Here is a 14,776-nt window from a genome sequence, read left to right as displayed (position 1 = left end):
CCTCACCAGTCCAACAGGATGTAAATGGATTCTATTTTGTCCCTCTGTTTGCCCTTGTTTTTATTTGCTCTTAAATTCATCGTACTATTTTTGTTAGGGATTGCCTTTTTTTTAGTAGAAGTGTTATCTTGGGCAATTTTTGTCCAAGGGGCGGAGCTTAAGCAAATTTCCACTTCGGTTGCTAAGCGGATTTACTGACAATCCATCAGTGAAAAGAATGCAACTAAAGGACAAACTGTATACACCACAGACAGAGGAGAACAAAATAGCTGTGCCCAAATATTGAGAGTCGGCGCAAGGGAGAAAACATGATAAATATAGATTGAGGCAAGTGGTAAGGTGGATAGTAGACGATACAAGGGGTATAAGGAAAAGAAAATTGAAAAGAAAAAAGTTGCATGTCGTACTTGTTTTGCCTTTGCAGCCCTCTTGTTCAATGGTTGGAACATTCCATTTTTATGACCTGAGTTTTCTTAAAATGTGCTGCCACCACGATGCGCATCTTTTTTCCGTTTACAAACAAACGAAAACTAAAGAGTTTCACTATCTTAAAGACTTTTGGCTGCATGACACTGTAGGTGCAAGAGAAATGATATTGTTACAGACACTGAGCTTATTGTGTGTGGATACTAAGACAAGCTTGTGTTTTTTTTACTGTTAAAAGAAAGTTACACGTCAAGCCCCAGTGGCCTAATGGATGAGGCACTGGCCTCCTAAGCCAGGGATTGTGGGTTCAAGTCCCATCTGGGGTGCACCCGCGTGTTGAAGGTGCATGAACTTGAGTATGGCACTCAAATTTAGCATCCCCCAAATGTAATATTTTATTCGCTGATGAGATTATGTGAGGTTTAATCATGGAGACAAGTAGTTGTGTAAACCTTACAGGGTTTTTCACTAAAGTGAAAATGATCAGGAATTTCAAGTGTATTTCAATTTAAAGGACCAAGTGGACAATTTTCTCCAAGTTACCTACGCCTTCAGTTCAGCTGCGTCGGCCTTGATTTTAAAATTCACTTTAAATTCTGGACAATTCTCAATTCAGTGAATATATCTGTACGATTATGAAATTGCCACATGAAACTTGCATTCAACTAATTAGAAGTTAATTGAGAACACATGGACAGCGCAGGTTTGGGTGAAAACACAGAAGTTGCAGAACAAGCAACTTGCTCTAGTGGCGCAATCGGTTAGCGCGCGGTACTTATAAGGCAGTATCTGTTGAGCAATGCCGAGGTTGTGAGTTCAAGCCTCACCTAGAGCAGTTTTTGCATTTGCTTTTCATTGGTTTATCTGCAAGGTCCAGCACGTTGACTCCAACCAGCTCTCAACGCCTCACCAGTCCAACAGGATGTAAATGGATTCTATTTTGTCCCTCTGTTTGCCCTTGTTTTTATTTGCTCTTAAATTCATCGTACTATTTTTGTTAGGGATTGCCTTTTTTTTTAGTAGAAGTGTTATCTTGGGCAATTTTTGTCCAAGGGGCGGAGCTTAAGCAAAGTTCCATTTCGGTTGCTAAGCGGATTTACTGACAATCCATCAGTGAAAAGAATGCAACTAAAGGACAAACTGTATACACCACAGACAGAGGAGAACAAAATAGCTGTGCCCAAATATTGAGAGTCGGCGCAAGGGAGAAAACATGATAAATATAGATTGAGGCAAGTGGTAAGGTGGATAGTAGACGATAAAAGGGGTATAAGGAAAAGAAAATTGAAAAGAAAAAAGTTGCATGTCGTACTTGTTTTGCCTTTGCAGCCCTCTTGTTCAATGGTTGGAACATTCCATTTTTATGACCTGAGTTTTCTTAAAATGTGCTGCCACCACGATGCGCATCTTTTTTCCGTTTACAAACAAACGAAAACTAAAGAGTTTCACTATCTTAAAGACTTTTGGCTGCATGACACTGTAGGTGCAAGAGAAATGATATTGTTACAGACACTGAGCTTATTGTGTGTGGATACTAAGACAAGCTTGTGTTTTTTTTTTTTTTTTTACTGTTAAAAGAAAGTTGCACGTCAAGCCCCAGTGGCCTAATGGATAAGGCACTGGCCTCCTAAGCCAGGGATTGTGGGTTCAAGTCCTATCTGGGGTGCACCCGCGTGTTGAAGGTGCTTGAACTTGAGTATGGCACTCAAATTTAGCATCCCCCAAATGTAATATTTTATTCGCTGATGAGATTATGTGAGGTTTAATCATGGAGACAAGTAGTTGTGTAAACCTAACAGGGTTTTTCACTAAAGTGAAAATGATCAGGAATTTCAAGTGTATTTCAATTTAAAGGACCAAGTGGACAATTTTCTCCAAGTTACCTACGCCTTCAGTTCAGCTGCGTCGGCCTTGATTTTAAAATTCACTTTAAATTCTGGACAATTCTCAATTCAGTGAATATATCTGTACGATTATGAAATTGCCACATGAAACTTGCATTCAACTAATTAGAAGTTAACTGAGAACACATGGACAGCGCAGGTTTGGGTGAAAACACAGAAGTTGCAGAACAAGCAACTTGCTCTAGTGGCGCAATCGGTTAGCGTGCGGTACTTATAAGGCAGTATCTGTTGAGCAATGCCGAGGTTGTGAGTTCAAGCCTCACCTAGAGCAGTTTTTGCATTTGCTTTTCATTGGTTTATCTGCAAGGTCCAGCACGTTGTCTCCAACCAGCTCTCAACGCCTCACCAGTCCAACAGGATGTAAATGGATTCTATTTTGTCCCTCTGTTTGCCCTTGTTTTTATTTGCTCTTAAATTCATCGTACTATTTTTGTTAGGGATTGCCTTTTTTTTTAGTAGAAGTGTTATCTTGGGCAATTTTTGTCCAAGGGGCGGAGCTTAAGCAAATTTCCACTTCGGTTGCTAAGCGGATTTACTGACAATCCATCAGTGAAAAGAATGCAACTAAAGGACAAACTGTATACACCACAGACAGAGGAGAACAAAATAGCTGTGCCCAAATATTGAGAGTCGGCGCAAGGGAGAAAACATGATAAATATAGATTGAGGCAAGTGGTAAGGTGGATAGTAGACGATACAAGGGGTATAAGGAAAAGAAAATTGAAAAGAAAAAAGTTGCATGTCGTACTTGTTTTGCCTTTGCAGCCCTCTTGTTCAATGGTTGGAACATTCCATTTTTATGACCTGAGTTTTCTTAAAATGTGCTGCCACCACGATGCGCAGCTTTTTTCCGTTTACAAACAAACGAAAACTAAAGAGTTTCACTATCTTAAAGACTTTTGGCTGCATGACACTGTAGGTGCAAGAGAAATGATATTGTTACAGACACTGAGCTTATTGTGTGTGGATACTAAGACAAGCTTGTGTTTTTTTTTTTTTTTTTACTGTTAAAAGAAAGTTGCACGTCAAGCCCCAGTGGCCTAATGGATAAGGCACTGGCCTCCTAAGCCAGGGATTGTGGGTTCAAGTCCTATCTGGGGTGCACCCGCGTGTTGAAGGTGCTTGAACTTGAGTATGGCACTCAAATTTAGCATCCCCCAAATGTAATATTTTATTCGCTGATGAGATTATGTGAGGTTTAATCATGGAGACAAGTAGTTGTGTAAACCTAACAGGGTTTTTCACTAAAGTGAAAATGATCAGGAATTTCAAGTGTATTTCAATTTAAAGGACCAAGTGGACAATTTTCTCCAAGTTACCTACGCCTTCAGTTCAGCTGCGTCGGCCTTGATTTTAAAATTCACTTTAAATTCTGGACAATTCTCAATTCAGTGAATATATCTGTACGATTATGAAATTGCCACATGAAACTTGCATTCAACTAATTAGAAGTTAATTGAGAACACATGGACAGCGCAGGTTTGGGTGAAAACACAGAAGTTGCAGAACAAGCAACTTGCTCTAGTGGCGCAATCGGTTAGCGTGCGGTACTTATAAGGCAGTATCTGTTGAGCAATGCCGAGGTTGTGAGTTCAAGCCTCACCTAGAGCAGTTTTTGCATTTGCTTTTCATTGGTTTATCTGCAAGGTCCAGCACGTTGTCTCCAACCAGCTCTCAACGCCTCACCAGTCCAACAGGATGTAAATGGATTCTATTTTGTCCCTCTGTTTGCCCTTGTTTTTATTTGCTCTTAAATTCATCGTACTATTTTTGTTAGGGATTGCCTTTTTTTTTAGTAGAAGTGTTATCTTGGGCAATTTTTGTCGAAGGGGCGGAGCTTAAGCAAAGTTCCACTTCAGTTGCTAAGCGGATTTACTGACAATCCATCAGTGAAAAGAATGCAACTAAAGGACAAACTGTATACACCACAGACAGAGGAGAACAAAATAGCTGTGCCCAAATATTGAGAGTCGGCGCAATGGAGAAAACATGATAAATATAGATTGAGGCAAGTGGTAAGGTTGATAGTAGACGATACAAGGGGTATAAGGAAAAGAAAATTGAAAAGAAAAAAGTTGCATGTCGTACTTGTTTTGCCTTTGCAGCCCTCTTGTTCAATGGTTGGAACATTCCATTTTTATGACCTGAGTTTTCTTAAAATGTGCTGCCACCACGATGCGCATCTTTTTTCCGTTTACAAACAAACGAAAACTAAAGAGTTTCACTATCTTAAAGACTTTTGGCTGCATGACACTGTAGGTGCAAGAGAAATGATATTGTTACAGACACTGAGCTTATTGTGTGTGGATACTAAGACAAGCTTGTGTTTTTTTTACTGTTAAAAGAAAGTTACACGTCAAGCCCCAGTGGCCTAATGGATAAGGCACTGGCCTCCTAAGCCAGGGATTGTGGGTTCAAGTCCCATCTGGGGTGCACCCGCGTGTTGAAGGTGCTTGAACTTGAGTATGGCACTCAAATTTAGCATCCCCCAAATGTAATATTTTATTCGCTGATGAGATTATGTGAGGTTTAATCATGTAGAGAAGTAGTTGTGTAAACCTAACAGGGTTTTTCACTAAAGTGAAAATGATCAGGAATTTCAAGTGTATTTCAATTTAAAGGACCAAGTGGACAATTTTCTCCAAGTTACCTACGCCTTCAGTTCAGCTGCGTCGGCCTTGATTTTAAAATTCACTTTAAATTCTGGACAATTCTCAATTCAGTGAATATATCTGTACGATTATGAAATTGCCACATGAAACTTGCATTCAACTAATTAGAAGTTAATTGAGAACACATGGACAGCGCAGGTTTGGGTGAAAACACAGAAGTTGCAGAACAAGCAACTTGCTCTAGTGGCGCAATCGGTTAGCGCGCGGTACTTATAAGGCAGTATCTGTTGAGCAATGCCGAGGTTGTGAGTTCAAGCCTCACCTAGAGCAGTTTTTGCATTTGCTTTTCATTGGTTTATCTGCAAGGTCCAGCACGTTGTCTCCAACCAGCTCTCAACGCCTCACCAGTCCAACAGGATGTAAATGGATTCTATTTTGTCCCTCTGTTTGCCCTTGTTTTTATTTGCTCTTAAATTCATCGTACTATTTTTGTTAGGGATTGCCTTTTTTTTAGTAGAAGTGTTATCTTGGGCAATTTTTGTCCAAGGGGCGGAGCTTAAGCAAATTTCCACTTCGGTTGCTAAGCGGATTTACTGACAATCCATCAGTGAAAAGAATGCAACTAAAGGACAAACTGTATACACCACAGACAGAGGAGAACAAAATAGCTGTGCCCAAATATTGAGAGTCGGCGCAAGGGAGAAAACATGATAAATATAGATTGAGGCAAGTGGTAAGGTGGATAGTAGACGATACAAGGGGTATAAGGAAAAGAAAATTGAAAAGAAAAAAGTTGCATGTCGTACTTGTTTTGCCTTTGCAGCCCTCTTGTTCAATGGTTGGAACATTCCATTTTTATGACCTGAGTTTTCTTAAAATGTGCTGCCACCACGATGCGCATCTTTTTTCCGTTTACAAACAAACGAAAACTAAAGAGTTTCACTATCTTAAAGACTTTTGGCTGCATGACACTGTAGGTGCAAGAGAAATGATATTGTTACAGACACTGAGCTTATTGTGTGTGGATACTAAGACAAGCTTGTGTTTTTTTTACTGTTAAAAGAAAGTTACACGTCAAGCCCCAGTGGCCTAATGGATGAGGCACTGGCCTCCTAAGCCAGGGATTGTGGGTTCAAGTCCCATCTGGGGTGCACCCGCGTGTTGAAGGTGCATGAACTTGAGTATGGCACTCAAATTTAGCATCCCCCAAATGTAATATTTTATTCGCTGATGAGATTATGTGAGGTTTAATCATGGAGACAAGTAGTTGTGTAAACCTTACAGGGTTTTTCACTAAAGTGAAAATGATCAGGAATTTCAAGTGTATTTCAATTTAAAGGACCAAGTGGACAATTTTCTCCAAGTTACCTACGCCTTCAGTTCAGCTGCGTCGGCCTTGATTTTAAAATTCACTTTAAATTCTGGACAATTCTCAATTCAGTGAATATATCTGTACGATTATGAAATTGCCACATGAAACTTGCATTCAACTAATTAGAAGTTAATTGAGAACACATGGACAGCGCAGGTTTGGGTGAAAACACAGAAGTTGCAGAACAAGCAACTTGCTCTAGTGGCGCAATCGGTTAGCGCGCGGTACTTATAAGGCAGTATCTGTTGAGCAATGCCGAGGTTGTGAGTTCAAGCCTCACCTAGAGCAGTTTTTGCATTTGCTTTTCATTGGTTTATCTGCAAGGTCCAGCACGTTGTCTCCAACCAGCTATCAACGCCTCACCAGTCCAACAGGATGTAAATGGATTCTATTTTGTCCCTCTGTTTGCCCTTGTTTTAATTTGCTCTTAAATTCATCGTACTATTTTTGTTAGGGATTGCCTTTTTTTTAGTAGAAGTGTTATCTTGGGCAATTTTTGTCCAAGGGGCGGAGCTTAAGCAAAGTTCCACTTCAGTTGCTAAGCGGATTTACTGACAATCCATCAGTGAAAAGAATGCAACTAAAGGACAAACTGTATACACCACAGACAGAGGAGAACAAAATAGCTGTGCCCAAATATTGAGAGTCGGCGCAATGGAGAAAACATGATAAATATAGATTGAGGCAAGTGGTAAGGTGGATAGTAGACGATACAAGGGGTATAAGGAAAAGAAAATTGAAAAGAAAAAAGTTGCATGTCGTACTTGTTTTGCCTTTGCAGCCCTCTTGTTCAATGGTTGGAACATTCCATTTTTATGACCTGAGTTTTCTTAAAATGTGCTGCCACCACGATGCGCATCTTTTTTCCGTTTACAAACAAACGAAAACTAAAGAGTTTCACTATCTTAAAGACTTTGGCTGCATGACACTGTAGGTGCAAGAGAAATGATATTGTTACAGACACTGAGCTTATTGTGTGCGGATACTAAGACAAGCTTGTGTTTTTTTTACTGTTAAAAGAAAGTTACACGTCAAGCCCCAGTGGCCTAATGGATAAGGCACTGGCCTCCTAAGCCAGGGATTGTGGGTTCAAGTCCCATCTGGGGTGCACCCGCGTGTTGAAGGTGCTTGAACTTGAGTATGGCACTCAAATTTAGCATCCCCCAAATGTAATATTTTATTCGCTGATGAGATTATGTGAGGTTTAATCATGGTGACAAGTAGTTGTGTAAACCTTACAGGGTTTTTCACTAAAGTGAAAATGATCAGGAATTTCAAGTGTATTTCAATTTAAAGGACCAAGTGGACAATTTTCTCCAAGTTACCTACGCCTTCAGTTCAGCTGCGTCGGCCTTGATTTTAAAATTCACTTTAAATTCTGGACAATTCTCAATTCAGTGAATATATCTGTACGATTATGAAATTGCCACATGAAACTTGCATTCAACTAATTAGAAGTTAATTGAGAACACATGGACAGCGCAGGTTTGGGTGAAAACACAGAAGTTGCAGAACAAGCAACTTGCTCTAGTGGCGCAATCGGTTAGCGCGCGGTACTTATAAGGCAGTATCTGTTGAGCAATGCCGAGGTTGTGAGTTCAAGCCTCACCTAGAGCAGTTTTTGCATTTGCTTTTCATTGGTTTATCTGCAAGGTCCAGCACGTTGTCTCCAACCAGCTATCAACGCCTCACCAGTCCAACAGGATGTAAATGGATTCTATTTTGTCCCTCTGTTTGCCCTTGTTTTTATTTGCTCTTAAATTCATCGTACTATTTTTGTTAGGGATTGCCTTTTTTTTTAGTAGAAGTGTTATCTTGGGCAATTTTTGTCCAAGGGGCGGAGCTTAAGCAAATTTCCACTTCGGTTGCTAAGCGGATTTACTGACAATCCATCAGTGAAAAGAATGCAACTAAAGGACAAACTGTATACACCACAGACAGAGGAGAACAAAATAGCTGTGCCCAAATATTGAGAGTCGGCGCAAGGGAGAAAACATGATAAATATAGATTGAGGCAAGTGGTAAGGTGGATAGTAGACGATACAAGGGGTATAAGGAAAAGAAAATTGAAAAGAAAAAAGTTGCATGTCGTACTTGTTTTGCCTTTGCAGCCCTCTTGTTCAATGGTTGGAACATTCCATTTTTATGACCTGAGTTTTCTTAAAATGTGCTGCCACCACGATGCGCAGCTTTTTTCCGTTTACAAACAAACGAAAACTAAAGAGTTTCACTATCTTAAAGACTTTTGGCTGCATGACACTGTAGGTGCAAGAGAAATGATATTGTTACAGACACTGAGCTTATTGTGTGTGGATACTAAGACAAGCTTGTGTTTTTTTTTTTTTTTTTACTGTTAAAAGAAAGTTACACGTCAACCCCCAGTGGCCTAATGGATAAGGCACTGGCCTCCTAAGCCAGGGATTGTGGGTTCGAGTCCCATCTGGGGTGCACCCGCGTGTTGAAGGTGCTTGAACTTGAGTATGGCACTCAAATTTAGCATCCCCCAAATGTAATATTTTATTCGCTGATGAGATTATGTGAGGTTTAATCATGGAGACAAGTAGTTGTGTAAACCTAACAGGGTTTTTCACTAAAGTGAAAATGATCAGGAATTTCAAGTGTATTTCAATTTAAAGGACCAAGTGGACAATTTTCTCCAAGTTACCTACGCCTTCAGTTCAGCTGCGTCGGCCTTGATTTTAAAATTCACTTTAAATTCTGGACAATTCTCAATTCAGTGAATATATCTGTACGATTATGAAATTGCCACATGAAACTTGCATTCAACTAATTAGAAGTTAATTGAGAACACATGGACAGCGCAGGTTTGGGTGAAAACACAGAAGTTGCAGAACAAGCAACTTGCTCTAGTGGCGCAATCGGTTAGCGCGCGGTACTTATAAGGCAGTATCTGTTGAGCAATGCCGAGGTTGTGAGTTCAAGCCTCACCTAGAGCAGTTTTTGCATTTGCTTTTCATTGGTTTATCTGCAAGGTCCAGCACGTTGTCTCCAACCAGCTCTCAACGCCTCACCAGTCCAACAGGATGTAAATGGATTCTATTTTGTCCCTCTGTTTGCCCTTGTTTTTATTTGCTCTTAAATTCATCGTACTATTTTTGTTAGGGATTGCCTTTTTTTTAGTAGAAGTGTTATCTTGGGCAATTTTTGTCCAAGGGGCGGAGCTTAAGCAAATTTCCACTTCGGTTGCTAAGCGGATTTACTGACAATCCATCAGTGAAAAGAATGCAACTAAAGGACAAACTGTATACACCACAGACAGAGGAGAACAAAATAGCTGTGCCCAAATATTGAGAGTCGGCGCAAGGGAGAAAACATGATAAATATAGATTGAGGCAAGTGGTAAGGTGGATAGTAGACGATACAAGGGGTATAAGGAAAAGAAAATTGAAAAGAAAAAAGTTGCATGTCGTACTTGTTTTGCCTTTGCAGCCCTCTTGTTCAATGGTTGGAACATTCCATTTTTATGACCTGAGTTTTCTTAAAATGTGCTGCCACCACGATGCGCATCTTTTTTCCGTTTACAAACAAACGAAAACTAAAGAGTTTCACTATCTTAAAGACTTTTGGCTGCATGACACTGTAGGTGCAAGAGAAATGATATTGTTACAGACACTGAGCTTATTGTGTGTGGATACTAAGACAAGCTTGTGTTTTTTTTACTGTTAAAAGAAAGTTACACGTCAAGCCCCAGTGGCCTAATGGATGAGGCACTGGCCTCCTAAGCCAGGGATTGTGGGTTCAAGTCCCATCTGGGGTGCACCCGCGTGTTGAAGGTGCATGAACTTGAGTATGGCACTCAAATTTAGCATCCCCCAAATGTAATATTTTATTCGCTGATGAGATTATGTGAGGTTTAATCATGGAGACAAGTAGTTGTGTAAACCTTACAGGGTTTTTCACTAAAGTGAAAATGATCAGGAATTTCAAGTGTATTTCAATTTAAAGGACCAAGTGGACAATTTTCTCCAAGTTACCTACGCCTTCAGTTCAGCTGCGTCGGCCTTGATTTTAAAATTCACTTTAAATTCTGGACAATTCTCAATTCAGTGAATATATCTGTACGATTATGAAATTGCCACATGAAACTTGCATTCAACTAATTAGAAGTTAATTGAGAACACATGGACAGCGCAGGTTTGGGTGAAAACACAGAAGTTGCAGAACAAGCAACTTGCTCTAGTGGCGCAATCGGTTAGCGCGCGGTACTTATAAGGCAGTATCTGTTGAGCAATGCCGAGGTTGTGAGTTCAAGCCTCACCTAGAGCAGTTTTTGCATTTGCTTTTCATTGGTTTATCTGCAAGGTCCAGCACGTTGTCTCCAACCAGCTATCAACGCCTCACCAGTCCAACAGGATGTAAATGGATTCTATTTTGTCCCTCTGTTTGCCCTTGTTTTAATTTGCTCTTAAATTCATCGTACTATTTTTGTTAGGGATTGCCTTTTTTTTAGTAGAAGTGTTATCTTGGGCAATTTTTGTCCAAGGGGCGGAGCTTAAGCAAAGTTCCACTTCAGTTGCTAAGCGGATTTACTGACAATCCATCAGTGAAAAGAATGCAACTAAAGGACAAACTGTATACACCACAGACAGAGGAGAACAAAATAGCTGTGCCCAAATATTGAGAGTCGGCGCAATGGAGAAAACATGATAAATATAGATTGAGGCAAGTGGTAAGGTGGATAGTAGACGATACAAGGGGTATAAGGAAAAGAAAATTGAAAAGAAAAAAGTTGCATGTCGTACTTGTTTTGCCTTTGCAGCCCTCTTGTTCAATGGTTGGAACATTCCATTTTTATGACCTGAGTTTTCTTAAAATGTGCTGCCACCACGATGCGCATCTTTTTTCCGTTTACAAACAAACGAAAACTAAAGAGTTTCACTATCTTAAAGACTTTGGCTGCATGACACTGTAGGTGCAAGAGAAATGATATTGTTACAGACACTGAGCTTATTGTGTGCGGATACTAAGACAAGCTTGTGTTTTTTTTACTGTTAAAAGAAAGTTACACGTCAAGCCCCAGTGGCCTAATGGATAAGGCACTGGCCTCCTAAGCCAGGGATTGTGGGTTCAAGTCCCATCTGGGGTGCACCCGCGTGTTGAAGGTGCTTGAACTTGAGTATGGCACTCAAATTTAGCATCCCCCAAATGTAATATTTTATTCGCTGATGAGATTATGTGAGGTTTAATCATGGTGACAAGTAGTTGTGTAAACCTTACAGGGTTTTTCACTAAAGTGAAAATGATCAGGAATTTCAAGTGTATTTCAATTTAAAGGACCAAGTGGACAATTTTCTCCAAGTTACCTACGCCTTCAGTTCAGCTGCGTCGGCCTTGATTTTAAAATTCACTTTAAATTCTGGACAATTCTCAATTCAGTGAATATATCTGTACGATTATGAAATTGCCACATGAAACTTGCATTCAACTAATTAGAAGTTAATTGAGAACACATGGACAGCGCAGGTTTGGGTGAAAACACAGAAGTTGCAGAACAAGCAACTTGCTCTAGTGGCGCAATCGGTTAGCGCGCGGTACTTATAAGGCAGTATCTGTTGAGCAATGCCGAGGTTGTGAGTTCAAGCCTCACCTAGAGCAGTTTTTGCATTTGCTTTTCATTGGTTTATCTGCAAGGTCCAGCACGTTGACTCCAACCAGCTCTCAACGCCTCACCAGTCCAACAGGATGTAAATGGATTCTATTTTGTCCCTCTGTTTGCCCTTGTTTTTATTTGCTCTTAAATTCATCGTACTATTTTTGTTAGGGATTGCCTTTTTTTTTAGTAGAAGTGTTATCTTGGGCAATTTTTGTCCAAGGGGCGGAGCTTAAGCAAAGTTCCATTTCGGTTGCTAAGCGGATTTACTGACAATCCATCAGTGAAAAGAATGCAACTAAAGGACAAACTGTATACACCACAGACAGAGGAGAACAAAATAGCTGTGCCCAAATATTGAGAGTCGGCGCAAGGGAGAAAACATGATAAATATAGATTGAGGCAAGTGGTAAGGTGGATAGTAGACGATAAAAGGTGTATAAGGAAAAGAAAATTGAAAAGAAAAAAGTTGCATGTCGTACTTGTTTTGCCTTTGCAGCCCTCTTGTTCAATGGTTGGAACATTCCATTTTTATGACCTGAGTTTTCTTAAAATGTGCTGCCACCACGATGCGCATCTTTTTTCCGTTTACAAACAAACGAAAACTAAAGAGTTTCACTATCTTAAAGACTTTTGGCTGCATGACACTGTAGGTGCAAGAGAAATGATATTGTTACAGACACTGAGCTTATTGTGTGTGGATACTAAGACAAGCTTGTGTTTTTTTTTTTTTTTTTACTGTTAAAAGAAAGTTGCACGTCAAGCCCCAGTGGCCTAATGGATAAGGCACTGGCCTCCTAAGCCAGGGATTGTGGGTTCAAGTCCTATCTGGGGTGCACCCGCGTGTTGAAGGTGCTTGAACTTGAGTATGGCACTCAAATTTAGCATCCCCCAAATGTAATATTTTATTCGCTGATGAGATTATGTGAGGTTTAATCATGGAGACAAGTAGTTGTGTAAACCTAACAGGGTTTTTCACTAAAGTGAAAATGATCAGGAATTTCAAGTGTATTTCAATTTAAAGGACCAAGTGGACAATTTTCTCCAAGTTACCTACGCCTTCAGTTCAGCTGCGTCGGCCTTGATTTTAAAATTCACTTTAAATTCTGGACAATTCTCAATTCAGTGAATATATCTGTACGATTATGAAATTGCCACATGAAACTTGCATTCAACTAATTAGAAGTTAACTGAGAACACATGGACAGCGTAGGTTTGGGTGAAAATACAGAAGTTGTAGAAAAAGCAACTTGCTCTAGTGGCGCAATCGGTTAGCGAGCGGTACTTATAAGGCAGTATCTGTTGAGCAATGCCGAGGTTGTGAGTTCAAGCCTCACCTAGAGCAGTTTTTGCATTTGCTTTTCATTGGTTTATCTGCAAGGTCCAGCACGTTGTCTCCAACCAGCTATCAACGCCTCACCAGTCCAACAGGATGTAAATGGATTCTATTTTGTCCCTCTGTTTGCCCTTGTTTTTATTTGCTCTTAAATTCATCGTACTATTTTTGTTAGGGATTGCCTTTTTTTTTAGTAGAAGTGTTATCTTGGGCAATTTTTGTCGAAGGGGCGGAGCTTAAGCAAAGTTCCACTTCAGTTGCTAAGCGGATTTACTGACAATCCATCAGTGAAAAGAATGCAACTAAAGGACAAACTGTATAAACCACAGACAGAGGAGAACAAAATAGCTGTGCCCAAATATTGAGAGTCGGCGCAATGGAGAAAACATGATAAATATAGATTGAGGCAAGTGGTAAGGTGGATAGTAGACGATACAAGGGGTATAAGGAAAAGAAAATTGAAAAGAAAAAAGTTGCATGTCGTACTTGTTTTGCCTTTGCAGCCCTCTTGTTCAATGGTTGGAACATTCCATTTTTATGACCTGAGTTTTCTTAAAATGTGCTGCCACCACGATGCGCATCTTTTTTCCGTTTACAAACAAACGAAAACTAAAGAGTTTCACTATCTTAAAGACTTTTGGCTGCATGACACTGTAGGTGCAAGAGAAATGATATTGTTACAGACACTGAGCTTATTGTGTGTGGATACTAAGACAAGCTTGTGTTTTTTTTACTGTTAAAAGAAAGTTACACGTCAAGCCCCAGTGGCCTAATGGATGAGGCACTGGCCTCCTAAGCCAGGGATTGTGGGTTCAAGTCCCATCTGGGGTGCACCCGCGTGTTGAAGGTGCTTGAACTTGAGTATGGCACTCAAATTTAGCATCCCCCAAATGTAATATTTTATTCGCTGATGAGATTATGTGAGGTTTAATCATGTAGAGAAGTAGTTGTGTAAACCTTACAGGGTTTTTCACTAAAGTGAAAATGATCAGGAATTTCAAGTGTATTTCAATTTAAAGGACCAAGTGGACAATTTTCTCCAAGTTACCTACGCCTTCAGTTCAGCTGCGTCGGCCTTGATTTTAAAATTCACTTTAAATTCTGGACAATTCTCAATTCAGTGAATATATCTGTACGATTATGAAATTGCCACATGAAACTTGCATTCAACTAATTAGAAGTTAATTGAGAACACATGGACAGCGCATGTTTGGGTGAAAACACAGAAGTTGCAGAACAAGCAACTTGCTCTAGTGGCGCAATCGGTTAGCGCGCGGTACTTATAAGGCAGTATCTGTTGAGCAATGCCGAGGTTGTGAGTTCAAGCCTCACCTAGAGCAGTTTTTGCATTTGCTTTTCATTGGTTTATCTGCAAGGTCCAGCACGTTGTCTCCAACCAGCTATCAACGCCTCACCAGTCCAACAGGATGTAAATGGATTCTATTTTGTCCCTCTGTTTGCCCTTGTTTTTATTTGCTCTTAAATTCATCGTACTATTTTTGTTAGGGATTGCCT

General features: G+C 40.1%; 22 non-coding genes across 22 annotated transcripts; all 22 read left to right on the top strand.

The window, feature by feature from the left end:
- Positions 1-679: 679 nt before the first annotated feature.
- On the top strand, positions 680-752 carry TRNAR-CCU (transfer RNA arginine (anticodon CCU)). The gene has a single exon. It is a non-coding gene; the product is annotated as a tRNA-Arg (tRNA).
- Positions 753-1,168: 416 nt separating this feature from the next.
- Positions 1,169-1,261, top strand: TRNAI-UAU (transfer RNA isoleucine (anticodon UAU)). The gene is given in 2 exon segments: positions 1,169-1,206; positions 1,226-1,261. It is a non-coding gene; the product is annotated as a tRNA-Ile (tRNA).
- A 758-nt stretch (positions 1,262-2,019) lies between these two features.
- TRNAR-CCU (transfer RNA arginine (anticodon CCU)) lies at positions 2,020-2,092 on the top strand. The gene has a single exon. It is a non-coding gene; the product is annotated as a tRNA-Arg (tRNA).
- A 416-nt stretch (positions 2,093-2,508) lies between these two features.
- Positions 2,509-2,601, top strand: TRNAI-UAU (transfer RNA isoleucine (anticodon UAU)). Its single transcript is given in 2 exon segments — positions 2,509-2,546; positions 2,566-2,601. It is a non-coding gene; the product is annotated as a tRNA-Ile (tRNA).
- Positions 2,602-3,359: 758 nt separating this feature from the next.
- Positions 3,360-3,432, top strand: TRNAR-CCU (transfer RNA arginine (anticodon CCU)). Its single transcript has one exon. It is a non-coding gene; the product is annotated as a tRNA-Arg (tRNA).
- A 416-nt stretch (positions 3,433-3,848) lies between these two features.
- On the top strand, positions 3,849-3,941 carry TRNAI-UAU (transfer RNA isoleucine (anticodon UAU)). The gene is given in 2 exon segments: positions 3,849-3,886; positions 3,906-3,941. It is a non-coding gene; the product is annotated as a tRNA-Ile (tRNA).
- Positions 3,942-4,690: 749 nt separating this feature from the next.
- On the top strand, positions 4,691-4,763 carry TRNAR-CCU (transfer RNA arginine (anticodon CCU)). Its single transcript has one exon. It is a non-coding gene; the product is annotated as a tRNA-Arg (tRNA).
- A 416-nt stretch (positions 4,764-5,179) lies between these two features.
- TRNAI-UAU (transfer RNA isoleucine (anticodon UAU)) lies at positions 5,180-5,272 on the top strand. Its single transcript is given in 2 exon segments — positions 5,180-5,217; positions 5,237-5,272. It is a non-coding gene; the product is annotated as a tRNA-Ile (tRNA).
- A 748-nt stretch (positions 5,273-6,020) lies between these two features.
- Positions 6,021-6,093, top strand: TRNAR-CCU (transfer RNA arginine (anticodon CCU)). The gene has a single exon. It is a non-coding gene; the product is annotated as a tRNA-Arg (tRNA).
- Positions 6,094-6,509: 416 nt separating this feature from the next.
- On the top strand, positions 6,510-6,602 carry TRNAI-UAU (transfer RNA isoleucine (anticodon UAU)). The gene is given in 2 exon segments: positions 6,510-6,547; positions 6,567-6,602. It is a non-coding gene; the product is annotated as a tRNA-Ile (tRNA).
- Positions 6,603-7,349: 747 nt separating this feature from the next.
- Positions 7,350-7,422, top strand: TRNAR-CCU (transfer RNA arginine (anticodon CCU)). Its single transcript has one exon. It is a non-coding gene; the product is annotated as a tRNA-Arg (tRNA).
- A 416-nt stretch (positions 7,423-7,838) lies between these two features.
- TRNAI-UAU (transfer RNA isoleucine (anticodon UAU)) lies at positions 7,839-7,931 on the top strand. The gene is given in 2 exon segments: positions 7,839-7,876; positions 7,896-7,931. It is a non-coding gene; the product is annotated as a tRNA-Ile (tRNA).
- Positions 7,932-8,688: 757 nt separating this feature from the next.
- TRNAR-CCU (transfer RNA arginine (anticodon CCU)) lies at positions 8,689-8,762 on the top strand. Its single transcript has one exon. It is a non-coding gene; the product is annotated as a tRNA-Arg (tRNA).
- Positions 8,763-9,178: 416 nt separating this feature from the next.
- Positions 9,179-9,271, top strand: TRNAI-UAU (transfer RNA isoleucine (anticodon UAU)). The gene is given in 2 exon segments: positions 9,179-9,216; positions 9,236-9,271. It is a non-coding gene; the product is annotated as a tRNA-Ile (tRNA).
- A 748-nt stretch (positions 9,272-10,019) lies between these two features.
- On the top strand, positions 10,020-10,092 carry TRNAR-CCU (transfer RNA arginine (anticodon CCU)). Its single transcript has one exon. It is a non-coding gene; the product is annotated as a tRNA-Arg (tRNA).
- Positions 10,093-10,508: 416 nt separating this feature from the next.
- On the top strand, positions 10,509-10,601 carry TRNAI-UAU (transfer RNA isoleucine (anticodon UAU)). Its single transcript is given in 2 exon segments — positions 10,509-10,546; positions 10,566-10,601. It is a non-coding gene; the product is annotated as a tRNA-Ile (tRNA).
- A 747-nt stretch (positions 10,602-11,348) lies between these two features.
- TRNAR-CCU (transfer RNA arginine (anticodon CCU)) lies at positions 11,349-11,421 on the top strand. The gene has a single exon. It is a non-coding gene; the product is annotated as a tRNA-Arg (tRNA).
- Positions 11,422-11,837: 416 nt separating this feature from the next.
- TRNAI-UAU (transfer RNA isoleucine (anticodon UAU)) lies at positions 11,838-11,930 on the top strand. The gene is given in 2 exon segments: positions 11,838-11,875; positions 11,895-11,930. It is a non-coding gene; the product is annotated as a tRNA-Ile (tRNA).
- Positions 11,931-12,688: 758 nt separating this feature from the next.
- Positions 12,689-12,761, top strand: TRNAR-CCU (transfer RNA arginine (anticodon CCU)). The gene has a single exon. It is a non-coding gene; the product is annotated as a tRNA-Arg (tRNA).
- Positions 12,762-13,177: 416 nt separating this feature from the next.
- Positions 13,178-13,270, top strand: TRNAI-UAU (transfer RNA isoleucine (anticodon UAU)). The gene is given in 2 exon segments: positions 13,178-13,215; positions 13,235-13,270. It is a non-coding gene; the product is annotated as a tRNA-Ile (tRNA).
- Positions 13,271-14,019: 749 nt separating this feature from the next.
- On the top strand, positions 14,020-14,092 carry TRNAR-CCU (transfer RNA arginine (anticodon CCU)). Its single transcript has one exon. It is a non-coding gene; the product is annotated as a tRNA-Arg (tRNA).
- A 416-nt stretch (positions 14,093-14,508) lies between these two features.
- TRNAI-UAU (transfer RNA isoleucine (anticodon UAU)) lies at positions 14,509-14,601 on the top strand. The gene is given in 2 exon segments: positions 14,509-14,546; positions 14,566-14,601. It is a non-coding gene; the product is annotated as a tRNA-Ile (tRNA).
- The last annotated feature ends 175 nt before the right edge of the window (positions 14,602-14,776 follow it).

This window comes from Pelobates fuscus, chromosome 6 (assembly GCF_036172605.1).
Source record: "Pelobates fuscus isolate aPelFus1 chromosome 6, aPelFus1.pri, whole genome shotgun sequence".
NCBI classification, from domain to species: domain Eukaryota; kingdom Metazoa; phylum Chordata; class Amphibia; order Anura; family Pelobatidae; genus Pelobates; species Pelobates fuscus.
The sequence above is the reverse complement of the archived record's forward strand: the minus strand, read 5'-3'. Positions and strand labels throughout refer to the sequence as shown.